This window comes from Chelon labrosus (genome assembly GCF_963514085.1).
Source record: "Chelon labrosus genome assembly, contig: SCAFFOLD_31, whole genome shotgun sequence".
NCBI classification, from domain to species: domain Eukaryota; kingdom Metazoa; phylum Chordata; class Actinopteri; order Mugiliformes; family Mugilidae; genus Chelon; species Chelon labrosus.
This window is the reverse complement of record NW_028181545.1, coordinates 699786-713646: the sequence shown is the minus strand read 5'-3', so window position 1 is coordinate 713646 and position 13861 is coordinate 699786.

Here is a 13861-nt window from a genome sequence, read left to right as displayed (position 1 = left end):
AAGAGTGAATCAGATGAGTCTCTGTAGTGGTAAAGGTTTACTAGTCCTGCTGATCCCACTGACCATCAACAGCTCAGTCTGCAGCTGTTTCATAAAGCTTTGCCTCCCTGATGAATCAGCTGGAGAAGGAACCCAGAGCCAGAGACTGAAGACTGTAAAACGTCCACCAGTCCACAGTGAGTGACTGACAGGCCATTATCAGCCACACAGAAAACAAAGCAGACAGAAACATTAAGAAACCTCAGACTCTCTGACTGATCATGTTAGAGATGATAATCCTAGCGAGGCACATGTTCTTCACCTCAGAGCCATCAGCTGTTTCTTTGTCTCCTCAAACATATTTCACTATTTCAACTTTGGACACTTAGAAACAAAGTGTCTACACAAAATAGCCTGGATGTCCTTCCCCCCAACTCATCCTGAGTTTATCTTGTCTACGACTCAAACAAGGTCTTCAGGTCAGGACTCAGCTGTCCACCTACACCTGAAGGACAAGGGACAACAATGTCCACATGCTCTGAACATCTGAGGAGTCTCTGGACATTAATGGATCATCAGAGAACCACCAGGTTGATCAGAACAGGTTCCTCCAGGTCCAGGTCCAGGTCCAGGTGAGTATCAGGTCATTAACAGACTCTAGTCATGTGACCTTCAGGTGATAAAAACCTAAACTCCCCACCAGTCATTTAGAGCTGAACACTTGGAGGAAACGTCTTCTTGTCCAGACGTCTTTGTCTCAGTTTAGTTTCTGGACATAACAATGTTCACTCTTCCAGGAATAAACCAAAGGTCACGAGTGTCCATGAAGACTAGAACGTAGATGAAGCAGGAGTTTTTATTCTCCAGCTCCACTTCCTCTGCAGCGTTACAGCTGATGAGTTTCATCTGAGTCTCTACCATGAAGAAGACCTGCAGGCCGAGGCCTCAGACGTGGAGCTGCTGACTCTCTTCCTCAATGTTTCATACTAATGTGCAGACTGTGTCTATATGAACTCTGGTTAGCTTAGCATTAGTTTAGCTCCTCCTCTCCTCAGACACATCTCATCTTCTCTCTCTCTAGTCCACAGTCAAACAGAATGAAGACTTGTCTCCATGGAAACAGACTGAACAGCTGATTAAAGACTGAAGACACTACTCTGCTTCAAAGATCAGTCTCTTATCTGTCTCCTCCTCTAAGGCCTGACACTTACTGTGTCGGCCATTTTAGAAGATCTTTGTAAAATAAGCAAGAATTCAGCAAGTTACTCAAACCATGTGACTTGTATAAAGTTAGTGATTGTTCTACTGTATATCTATATGTTGTCTATCTTCTTCTTCCAGTGTGTCTGTGTTGTTTTAGATCAACATCTGTTTATCTTCTGAGGAAACATCTACAACATCTAAGCAGCAGAGATGAAACAGACATGAGCAAGTCAACGTTTATTTATCCTCAGCTCCTCAAGTCAGACAGATTTACTGACACTTTACCTCTCTGGACCAGAACCACGTCCTCCTTTAAAACCAATAATAAATCCCTTAGACCGGTCGCTCTTCAAGGACACACAGCTGGGTTCATGGTGATCAGACTCTGGTCTCTGACGGGTCCTGATAGAAAAACATCACTGATTAAATTAGATCAATTATTCAGGAAAATTCCCTTTGATTAAAATCCTATAATTCTGATGAAATATTAACAACTTACCTTTGACTCTGTTTAAAATTTGTAATAATCTCCTTTGACCGGTCGCTCTTCAAGGACACAGAGCTGGCTCCAGATTCTGATCCAGGTCCAGGTCCAGGTCCAGGTCCTGGTCCAGATCCAGGTCTAGATCCAGGTCCAGGTCCAGGTCCAGATCCAGGTCCAGGTCCAGGTCCAGGTCCCTCCAGTCTGTCCTCTCTCTGGTCCATGCTGCTGAAACACTAATCATTCATGTTGTAAACAGATCAGCTGATCCTCCACTGATTGGCTCTTATTCATCAGCTGCTGTACTTCTACTATCCGTCCACTAGATGGAGCCATGGAGGACACACATGATGCGTTCACTGACACTGAGACTTTCAACAAACTCAGGTCCATCATGATCAACGTATATATTTTATACTATCTTCCAGTTCATAGACTTTCTATATTTTATGCAGACATTAAATATCTTGTATATATTTTTAGACACATTCTTCATATACTAGTAAACCTTCTGTTCATTTATTCCTTTTGTATTCTGTCTTGTAACATGTTGTGGTGTCTTGTCAGCAGATATGTAGCACAGTGGGACCAGGAGAAACACAATCTCACACTAATATGTTTTCATTCATATACTGAGGAGGTGACAAGAAACACCACTTGAGTCTTTAATAGATTTACCTTCTAGATAGAAAACTCTAGATATCAGACATAGATTTACATATGAACACAACATATCTCATGTCCATTCCATGTTTTAAACTCTTCTATATTCTAGATAGAAATGTGTATATCATGTAGAAAGCGTCTCTATGTTGAACTGGAGTAAAAGTACTTAGTTACTTTCAGCGCTTCCCATTAGAAAAGCAGATCAAACTTCTAGAGACAGATTTCAAATCAAAGACTGTGTCATGGATGGAAATAATCAAATAAGTTGAAATCATATTTAGGAAGCAGGTCTGGCGCTGATCACGCAGAGACTAGAAATGGCGGATCAGTTTCATACTAGTCCTCCTCCAGACTCTGGACTTTCAGCTCTGACTCAGATTAACGTGAATTTATGGAGCTGCAGATTTCTGCTGCTTCTGTTGGAGCTGAGCTGCTGACATCTGATGTTAACCAAGAAAACATTCAAAACTGCTTCATTACCTTCAGACGGAGTTTGACACGGAGAGAAAAATATCTGCGGCACGATCCTGGTGAAAGAGAAACTAAACTGAAACCAGGAAACTACCTGCCAGGTGTTTGGAGGAGGAGTCAACACAAACGTTTCATGACTCAGATTAAAAGTCTGAAGATTTCTTCAAATCCATCAATAAATAATGTTTTGTGTCATGGACTAAAAACTAAATAATATTCCAGGTTGTATGAAGATGACGGAGCTCTCAGCTGGACTCGAACCCGGTCCTGAATGTTTGTGGATGTTTAGTGTGAGTTCAGCCTCTTAACGTGTTGTCTTCGTGTTCACTGAACCTTCTGTCCTCCCGCCTCAAACAGACTGTGGAATAAACTGATGAGTTGATTCTAAGGCCCTGTCCACATGTAAACGCCAAAATGAAAACGATCTTTTTTCTCTCCGTTTTTGACGTCATCGTTTCAAGAAATATCCGCGTCCATACGGGTCCGTTTCAGCACGACCGAAAACGCTACTTCCTATTCCAGGCCTATAGGTGGCGCTGTTTCGGTTTCAGAAATTCACCAAAAATGGAGAGGAAGAGGCGGAGCATGCGCACAAAGCTTGAGCGCTGTTTACAAATCGCCTTTTTTGCTCAGCGTGGTGGCACAGGAGCATGATATTTTGCCCTGGTAACCCTAATAGGCTCAATATCTTCTCCAGCAGGAAAACTAGCATGTAGTCCGCCATTGTTGTTGATGTTGTTACGAGACGTCTCGCTCACGGGAGGTGGAAGGCTGCTGGGGGGGGGGGCGCATACGATGACGTCATCGTTTTCGTTTTTCTGTGTCCACAAGGAAACGCTAGAGCTGCGTTTTCAAATTTCTCCACCCTGGGACCCGTTTTCAGAAAAGTGCGTTTTAGGGCTATGCGTTTACAGGATACGTCTGGACGCTCGGCCAAAACGATTAAAAAAACCTCCGTTTTGGCATATTTGCGTTTACGTATGGACGGGGCCTAAAATGATGAGAGTTCTTGTTGTTTCAACCTTTGCTCATTTATTGACAGAGTGCTCTTTGAACACACTTCTCAACCATAACAGAACTAATGGAAAACGTGCATGCCTCGTACGACCGTAACTGTCGCAACACATCTGTCGTAAAACACATTCTCTGACATCTTTTTATTTTTTTTAACATCATCCTTGTTAATGCCTACAAACATCAACTCTTCAGTCACATCACAGTAAATTCCTCTTATGGTCTGGAACCATTATTATCCATTAGCCATTAATAGCCCTATCAACAAACAACTTTATATTGGATCAATACAATATCAGATTCCCTTTTGAACAACTTCAACATAAAGTCCTTTACAGATCCAGTCTCTGGACAGGTTTAACAACTCTACCAGACCTGGTTTGAGACAGTCCATTAGGGGTCACCTTTGGACCAGGAGAGCTCCATCCTGGTCTGGCCTGAGTCTCTGGTGGATCTGGTTTTGTAGTGGTTTTGACTGGGGGCTCCACATCAGGCAGTGCTTGGAGATGGCGGCGGTTTGGCCTGTACAGGGCTCCTTGCTCTGGAACAATGACATGTGATCTCTCAGTGGTGCTCTCCCCAGCCACTTCTGCAGGTGTGGACCAAGTCTTTTGATTGTCCAGCCTAATGAGAACAGGGCCTCCTGGCTGCAGTGGTGTGAGCGCTTTCACACCATGTGGCTTATTGTAGTGGAAAGCTTGCTTACTCTTCTCCACAGCGTCCTTATGTCTGACGTGCTGCCACTTTAGACAGAGTGGGTAAAGTTGTTCAGATGTTCCTGCCCATTAATAGTTCAGCCGGACTGACACCAGTGCTGCTGTGCGGTGAGGATCTGTAGACCATAAGAGCCAGTAGTGGATCTTTTTGTCTCAGTATTCTTTTGGCTGTTTGCACTGCACGTTCAGCATGGCCATTGCCCTGTGGGTTGTGGGGGCTAGAGGTCACATGATGCTTAAAGTCCATCTCACGGGCAAAGTCTCTGAAAACGTCACTGCTGAACTGTGGCCCGTTGTCACTGACAACCTCTTCCTGTATTCCATACCGGGCAAAAGCAGCTTTCAGCTTTAAAGTCACCTGTGCACTTGTAGTGGGTATCTGGAATAGTAGAACGTTCTCTTCTTCATGTTGACAGAGATCTATGCTGATGTTCCTCCACGGCCTGTCTGGGAGGGCTGTTGACAGGAGAGCTTCTCTGTTCTGTGCTCTCCTATGCTCCAGACACTACATGCACTTCTCCACTTTGTGTGTGATTTGTGAAGCTATGCCAGGCCACCACACTCAAGTGTTTGCTCTCATTCTGCATTTGTTAAGTCCTTGATGACCATCATGTATTGTCTCTAACATCTCTGATCTCATTGACCCTGGTATCACTATCCTGCTCCCTCTGAGTACCAACCCATCATGCACAGACACTTCATTTCAGCTCTGTGTGTGTGTCATGTGTTCTGGCCACCCATTCTTAATGGACCTGATTACCACTTGGAGTTGCTCATGGGCGGCTGCCTTTAACAGAGGTATGGGGACTCAGCGTACTGTGGCCACTGCATAGGGTTGAGTGTTATCTTGCAGTGTCATTTCCACAGGCTGTGTTTTCAGTCGGCCAAACTCCTGTTCACTGGTCCTGATCTCATACACTGGCTTTATTAGCCCCGTTGCTAAAGATGCTGGCCGGCTGAGCAGCTCGTTCACATTCTCACCTCTAATAACATAGAGCCTGAACGTGGATGTTCTGCCCTTGGATACAGTCTGTGTGATAAACTGCCCCAAACAGTTCAGACCACCTCCTGGACCACTCAGGATGTTCTTTGCTTTGTGTAGGACAGTGACAGCCTTAGCTCCTCATTCACATTATTATTAGATTCAATGGTCTTTTCTCAGAATGGAAACAGATCAACTCACTGTTTTAATCACACCTTAGATCTGGTCCTAACATAGAAACTGAAGGTTTAACAGTATTTACTCATAACCCTCTTTTGTCTGATCATTTCCTCTGAACATTTGAATTTACAGTAATGGATTACACAGGAACTGAAAAGACATTTCATTCCAGTAGATGTTTATCTGATGATGCTGGAACTAGATAGAAGGAGTTCATTCCTTCTTTATTTACCTCAGTGCCATGTGTCAATGATGTGGACGACAGCAACCACAGTTTAACTCCTGCACTAACAGATTATTTTGTTGATGGCGCTGCAGCATCTCTTAGTTCAACTCTAAACTTAGTTGCTCCTCTGATAAAGAAGGTGATGAATGGGAGGAGGCTAGCTCCATGGTATCATTCACAGCTGATCAGTTCAAAGCAGACAGTCTGAAAGATGGAGAGAAGAAGAATCTGTCATTCCACTGATTCTGAAGAAGCTCACATAGCCTGGAAAGATAGTTGAACAACTTGTAAAACTTGCTCTGTGTAATATTAGAACAGCATATTATTCATCATTAATAGAAGAAAACAAGAACAAGCCCAGATTTGTTTTCAGCTCTGTAGCCAGGCTGACAAAGAGCCACAGCTCTGTTGAGCCATCTATTCCTTTAGCCCTCAGTAGTAACGACTTCATCAGCTTCTTTACTGAGAAAATTGTTGGCATTAGAGAAAACATTCAAGGCATCCTTCCTCCAGCTGTCAAAGATGGAAGTACAGTGACATTAGAAACTTCTGGAAGACCTAATCAACATCTGGAATCCTTCTCTCCAGTAGATCTTTCTGAGCTCTCTTCAACAATTACAGCATCTAAACCATCAACTTGTCTTCTAGATCCAATCCCAACTAATGAACACCTCCATACTGAACCAGATCAATTGATCTTTATTAACAGGATATGTGCCTCAGTCTTGTTACGACTCCTTAGATGTTTTAAGGGCAAGGAGACAGAAACACAACAATCAGAAGAAATGATGCCAGAGTTTGTGTGGGGAAGAAAAGAAAAATGCTTTATTAACCAAGCAACACTACTAATACAAAAACACAATGTGGAGGAGTGTGGGACGGTGTGGTTGTGTCAAATAATCCTAAAAACATACAACAACACTAGGCCTATACTGAGGCTACAACTGAAACACAACAAAAACCTGACTCTCTGATCTAGAAATAGAGCTGAACACAAAGATGGCACCAACCCTAAAACCTAGTGTGTATGTACAAGGAGTACTACGAGAATGAGAACATGTATAGAGTATTAAATCAAGTCACGTTTTATTTATGTGGCACTTAAAAGCCATAAAAGCATAAAAGCAAAACAAAGTGTCTCAGAGGCTAAAAACAACAAGGACAAAAACCCACACTGGTGACGTTAAAAAACACACAGTAGTGGTCAGACACAGCCAAGTCCACAACAGAGGACACACCCACGGACAGGTCATAGGTCATGACCAGGTCCAGGGTGTCCCCCCCCCCCTGCTGTGGGTCGGCTGTGTGACATGCTGTTTAAAATCCAAACAGTTGAAGAGGTTTATAAATTCTCTGGATACTGGGTCAGAGGTGTTGTTTACGTGTAGATTAAAATCAGCAGTTATTAAAATTCTGTTGTAGGTGGTGTGAATGATTGATAAGAATTCAGAGAGTTCACTGATAAAAGAGGTGGAGTACTGGGGGGGTCTGTAGACCGCTTTGCAGAGAGTAGGAGGGCTGCTAAAAACAAAGGCATGATGCTCAGATGATGAGTAGCTGTTAAAAGGAACTTCATCTGAGCACATTGTGGTTCTTGTTATGGATGCAGTTCCTCCACCTTTTCTGTCCCCCCCCCCCCCCCCCAGTAGAAAATAGAAAGTTAAAATGTGGTGGGGAAGCCTCAGAGAGAACAACAGGTGCATCGGTGCTTAAAAAAGAGCTGCTAAACTGTCAACAAACAGGATCCCTTTGGTCAGGCGGTCCCCCTTCAGCCACAGGAGCAGCTGACGAAGGCGGCTGGTGGTGACGTCACCATACCGAGGTGAGGGAAGTGGACCGGAGATAGTTGGCCGCTTCCCTGTGTCCAGCAGGAGATCCAGCAGGGAGACCAAGTCCTGTTTGAGGACCTCTGACTGGTGGTCTTTGAGGTGGTTGATGGCGGCCTCCAGGACCAGCATGGAGGCTGAGTTGTGCTGCACACAGCACACCTTCCTTCCCTCCTTCCTCCCTTCCTTCCTCTCTCCCTCCACAGCAGGAGGGTTACAGCAGCTTCTATTACAATTTAGACTGAGTAGCAATGTCCCTTACCTTGAAGACCCTGGTCTGGCTTGCACTGCATCCTGATTCTCACTCTCAGGACTATGTGGAGGGGTTAAAGGTGCAGACCCACTGCTCTCAATTTCAGCTTTTCTTTTCTGTCTTTCTTTAGCCTTCCGCCACATCTTCCGCTTATGTCTTTTAGCTCTCTCACTTAGGTCATTAATTGACTTCTTTTTCCCTGCTGCAGTATCTCTTTGCCACCTGGCACGCTCTTTCCTGAGATATTCTTCTCTTCTCTGTGAATCTGCATTTCTTCTCGCCCTGTACTCTCTTTGCCTCTCTGCATTTGATTTTGCCATCTAAAAATAATGAACATGGAATAACATTAAGAAAATATTTGTTTCTTTCAGACAATTGCATGTAACTCTTAAACTCAAAGGACTTGTTAGAGCCCTAAGCCCTTTTTTTAAAGTACACCCAAATTGAAAGTAGCGCTGTTGCAAAAGTATATTACAAATGCCACCTACCAGATAGTGGTGCCAGTAATGTTTCAGTGAGGTTGTAGATGTGATTTAACCCAATAAAATGATATATGGCATGCCCATATTGATAAATACTGAATAACAGTCATAAAGGGTGGGCAGGGTTGGGGGAGGTGCCTGGGTGGGGTGGGGGTATTGGAGGGTGTCTCCTGCCCCCACCAGTAGCGTTCAACAACTGGTCAACTTTCAACCCCATAACAAGGATTCAACCCCGTAACAATGCTTTTTGTTACGGGGTTGAATGTTACGGGGTTGAAGATTCTAGCTAAAAGTAGCCAAAGCTCCCATGTTAGCAAACATGTTAGCACCACATGGCATTTGGAAATCATGAAATTGATATACTTTTCCACACAATTGTTTGATTCTTCCTAAACAATATCTAAATATCATTTATCTGTGTAACAGTGTTGAAAGGTTGAGCATGACGATGTCAATCTCACAAAAAAAACAATGAAATATGGTTAAAAATGTATGCTAACAATTACCTCTCTTCACAGCATGAACTTGAAAAGACTTGAGTAAGGTCACTTTCTGAAGGTTGAGTATGTTGGACTGAACCATTATTCAAAAAGGGGGGAAAATGCTATGCTGTTACGGGGTTGAACAAACTTGGGGGACATGATTACATAGTACCATTTCATGAAAAAAAATCATGAATTCTTTTGAGTTTTCTTTTATTTTAGTTAAAGTAGACAGGTAAATGATTATATTAGCAGAAAAAATGGGGTTAATGGCAATTTATATACGTTTTAGATTGAAGGAAAAAGTAACTTTGGTCACTGGGGACATGCATTTTTGTCTGCCATCTGATACTCAGTGACCTATAAAAATGTGAATAATGTATTTTTTTCAAATATTTTTTTGTGTTATATGCAAATACACATGTTTCTTTCTGTTTCTTGGTTAAAATGCATTTTATTGGTAACTTTATTTTTAAATCTTTGCGTTAAACCTCTGGGACACAAAAGGCACCAGTTACAGAGAATCACTCTTATCCAGTTGTAGCCAGCTTGCAACACCCCCACAACGTCACCACCACACCACGGCTCTCTTTACAATCTTTGTTACTGTCATGATAAAACATGTGACAGGGACTGCATCAGTTTACATCCTTCTCTGTCCTCCCAGAATAAAATAAGAAAGTAAAACAAATGACAGGATTGTGATTGTGTCTGTGATTTATGTAGTTATATTGATTTGTATATATTTTTTGTTCAATGAACAGCTCTTACGGTGTTGGTGGATGTTGAATGGAACGGTATTAAATGAGCGAAAATCTACCGACGTCTCATCAATATCTGTAAAGTAAAACCATTGATTGACCGGGGACCGCTACAGTAAGAGCTTGGTGAGCAAGAGTTTGACGCTGCTGCTTGCCACCGCTGAGGAAGGAAATCGCCGCTGCCGGCCGCTGTTACGGGAGGATATCACCGCCGCTCGCCGCTGAGGATATCAACGCTTGGCCCCGTTGCCATGCTGCACAGCGTCTTAGCAACGGCTCAACGGATAACGGACACAGCAAGTAGCAAAAGTTGATCTCACAAACATTAAAGAAGTATGGAAGACACTCAAGCTTCATCCGAGAGCCTTATGGACATTAATGAACAGATTGTTACTCTTCAAAAGGAAATTCAGGACTATAAAGGACTGCTTCAAAATGCGAGTGAAATTACGAGGCAGGATATCCGGCAAACGATACAGTGTAAAGAGAAGACGTTGGCTGTGCTACAGTGTAACGTCCAGAACGCCACAGAGGATCCTCGCCGCTCTGTGCGTCCCAAAGTCCCAACGGAAAAAATGCTTGCTTATCAAAAAGAAGAACTAAGTAAAAAGGAAAAGAAACTCATAAGCCTATATGAACAGTGGAAAATGCAAGCACGTGAAGCAAGAGAGAAACTTAAATCAGATATAAGTGATGCACTCATGTCATCACTTGTGGACATTTTAGAAAACGAAAGAGATGACATTTTGAGACTTTACACTGAAATAAGAACTCAAATCGCACCATCAGCTGATTTGAGGAGGAAAATTGATGCATGTGAAGCAGTAACTCATGACATTACCAAAGTCATATATGAAAGACTAACAGGCGTTAATGGAGATTTTAATGCTGAAGTTGAAAGAAATCGTCTGCGTGAGCTGCTAGATCGTGATTATGCAATCTCCATCTATGGTTCCACTGCTGCACCATCAGGAGTCACTCATCATTCCTCATCTTCATGCATCGCTTTGAGACGAGCTGAGGCAGCTGCAGACCTTGCAGCAAAGGAGGCTGAGTATAGGATCGTACAAGTGGAAGGCAAACAAAAGGAAAGGATCAAGGCTTTGGAAGAACAACACCAGAAAGAACTTGAAATTCAAAGGTCTGAGCTGGAACGTCTAAAAGCTGAAAGAGATGTGGAGGCAGCACGGGCCAGACTAGAATCCTACAACAGAGAAATGATACAGTTAAGTGATGCACAATCATTTGAAGGGGAGCAGATGAACCCACTTTCAGCCCCCCAGCCCCCTGCTCCATACTCACCTACAGTGCTGTCAGCGCCCCCTGATGTTGCTCAACTAGCACAAGCTGTTCAGGACAGTATCACACTTAACAGACTTCCAATACCTGAGCCTACAGTGTTTCATGGTGAACCAATACATTTTATTGAGTGGAAAGCCTCTTTCATATCACTAATAGACCAAAGGGGCATTTCTGCCTGTGATAAACTGTATTATTTAAAAAAGTATGTCAGTGGTCCAGCTCGTAAATGCTTAGAAGGAACCTTTTTTAGAAATGATGAGCAAGCTTATCAAGATGCGTGGAAAAAACTAAATCAGAGATACGGCCAGGCTTTTGTTGTCCAAAGAGCATTTAGAGAGAAATTATCAAATTGGCCAAAGATACAGACTAAGGATGCTGAAGGACTAAGGAGTTTTGCAGACTTCATTAATGCATGTCAGCTAGCCATTCCCCATGTAAAGGGCCTGGAAATATTAAATGACTGCGAGCAAAACCAAAAACTGACCCAAAAATTGCCTGACTGGGCAGCTTCTAGATGGAACCGTCAAGTTACAAAGGCCCAGTTAGATGGCAAAGACTTTCCAAGTTTCAAGGATTTTGCTGATTTTCTGTTGCTAGAAGCAGAAATTGCCTGCAACCCAGTTACCTCCATCCATGCTCTTCGCTCTTCAGAGTTATCCAGTAACAAAGATAACCTGAAAGATACTAGGAGAAATAAAGCAAGTGTATTCAGTACTGAAACTGCTGTGCACAGTGACAGCACATCATTGAGAGAAAACATGGGGCCTCAATGCATATTATGTAAAGGCACACATCAGCTCCATAAATGCCCTGTCCTCATGGAAAAGTCACTGGAAGAAAAAAGAGCATATGTCAAGGAGAACAGACTTTGTTATGGCTGTTTAAAACAAGGCCACAGTGCAAAAGAGTGTCGTCGTCGCCTAAAATGTGACACTTGCTCGAAAAAACACCCAACCTGCCTTCATGATGACAATTTCTTAAAAAACATAACAAGAGAAAGGCAAGTGAATACATCAGACACCACGCAAAATAGCACATCAGAGACAACAACTGCCGTATCACTCAATGTCGCCAGAGAGGGACAATCAGCTAGTACCTCAATGATTGTTCCAGTATGGGTGTCAACTACTGTTAACCCATACAGAGAAAAGCTTGTCTATGCCTTGTTGGACACTCAAAGTGACACCGCATTCATTGATCAGGAAGTGAGTTGCGAATTACAAGTAAATGGATGTCCAGTAAAACTAAAACTCACCACCATGATGGGAGAAAATGCAGTTACAAACAGTGAGAGAATATCTGGTCTCCGTGTTAGAGGTTACAATTCTGAAAAACACATTCTCCTCCCTCCTGCATACACAAAGGACCATATTCCTGTGAACCGAGAACACATACCAACCTGTGAAACTGCCAAACGCTGGAGTCACCTATCACCAATCATCGATGAAGTTCCACCACTCCTCAGTTGTGAAATTGGACTCTTGATAGGTTATAACTGTCCAAAGGCACTAGCACCTATACAAGTAATACTAGGCAAAGATGATGAGCCTTATGCAGTGCAAACAGAGCTAGGGTGGAGCATAGTTGGCAGTGAAACACCTCACCATGAAACAGACATGATGAACGGTCTCTGTCACCGTGTAGCTGTAAAAGAGATCCCCCCAGTAACTCCTATGGATGCAATTCAAGCATTAGAGAGAGACTTCAGAGAAAGCAAGGAAAATGAGAAAACAGTGTCTCAAGAGGATCTCATCTTCTTGGACAAACTTAAGGAAGGCATAAGAAGGGATGAACAAGGACATTATGAAATGCCATTGCCTTTTAAGGAAAGACCATACATGCCCAACAACAGACAGCTTGCAGAGATTCGTCTTAACCACCTCAAGAGGCGATTGTCTAAGGATGAGAGATACAAGGAAGATTATGTTAAGTACATGAGTGACATAATCAAAAGAGGTGATGCTGAGGAAGCTAAAGATGATGGATTTAATGGCAACAAATGGTATATACCACACCATGGTATTTATCACCCAAAGAAACCAGAAAAGCTGCGAGTTGTATTTGACTGCTCAGCCAAACACAGGGGAACCAGTCTGAATGAGCACCTACTTTCCGGTCCAGACATGATAAACAATCTAACAGGCATCCTCATACGCTTTCGACAGCATCAGATAGCTTTAATGTGTGACATAGAAAAAATGTTCCATCAGTTCAAAGTTCAAGAGACTGATCGCAACTACTTCCGCTTCCTATGGTGGAAAAATGGAGACTTAAGCACACAACCACAAGAGTATAGAATGACTGTACATCTCTTTGGTGCAGTGTCTTCACCAGGATGTGCAAACTATGGATTAAAACATCTGGCCAAAGAGCACAACCTTGCATTTCCTCTAGCTTCACAGTTCATTGCCAGAGACTTTTATGTGGATGATGGAGTTACAAGTGTAGAGACAGTGAAAGAAGGAATTCAGCTGGCACAAGAGGCACGAGAAATATGCGCAAATGGTGGGCTCCGGCTACACAAGTTTGTATCAAACAGTGACTCTGTTCTAAACAGTATACCAACATCAGAGCATGCAACTGACATTAAAACAAAGGACCTTGCTTTCAGTGAGATGCAAATAGAGAGAGTACTAGGCATTCACTGGAATGTAGAAAGAGACTGCTTCACTTTCAACATCACACTGAAAGACCAACCACCTACACGCCGTGGAATATTATCCACCATCGCATCTGTATATGATCCTCTGGGATTTGTTGCTCCCTATCTCCTCAGTGGCAAAAGGATCCTGCAAGAAATGTGCCGTCAGGGTACCAGCTGGGACGATCCACTGCCT